Source organism: Charadrius vociferus, unplaced genomic scaffold (genome assembly GCF_000708025.1).
Source record: "Charadrius vociferus isolate BGI_N301 unplaced genomic scaffold, ASM70802v2 scaffold370, whole genome shotgun sequence".
In the NCBI taxonomy this organism is placed as follows: Eukaryota; Metazoa; Chordata; class Aves; order Charadriiformes; family Charadriidae; genus Charadrius; species Charadrius vociferus.
Window position 1 is genome coordinate 1,215,510 of NW_009646744.1, and position 814 is coordinate 1,216,323.

An 814-nucleotide genomic window follows, 5' to 3' on the forward strand; every position below is an offset into this window, starting at 1 on the left:
CTGTAAAATAAAGCTTTGGGAAAAAATCTAGAAAGCAAAAATCACAGCACATCACTGAAAGCTGACAACGTATCTCTACAAGCCTAAATATTATGAACATCTTAAAATAAGGCTCTTCAGTTGTGGCTCATAGAACATATGAAGGCAAAATTCTCATTTGTTTTAAACTGAGAAGCTAATCAACTCCAAGTTAAGAGAAGTGCCATACTATTTATCATTAAATCAAGAACGATGGCCAACCTGGGCTGGCGGGAGGTGTCCCTGCCCTGGGCAGGGGGGTGGAACTAGATGATCTTCAAGGTCCCTCCCAACCTAAACCGTTCTATGAAAACAAGCCTTGAAGTGTATGAGAAACACGCTTTATTCCACATCACAAAACCCACACACGCTTTCAGAATGCCCCAAACGCAACAGAGGCCCCAACGTGTTTTTCCCTTTGAAAACCCACTGGTGTACCACAATATATTCAGCCAGCTTCGGTACCGCCTCTGTTTCTCACAGGGCCCTTTCCAATTTGTACAGGACACCCGGCATCACCTCTGTCCCGACATGAGGGGGAAGGAGAAAGGCAGGAGGCTTTGGCGGCCGCCGCCACAGGGACAGGAGCTGTGCGCGGGGGGAGCAGCCCCTGTCAGGGGTTGGGGCAGCTGATGGAGGCAACTCCTACCCCGAGGCCCGTTATCGACCCATGGTAAAGACTTATATTTGAAGTGTGTATATATATGTGTGTATTTCAGATGTGTTTCATACAGCTGAACGCTGCTAAGGGCCCTCCGCGTCCCCCTCCCTGCCCTCCCCCGGCACAGCCCCGAGC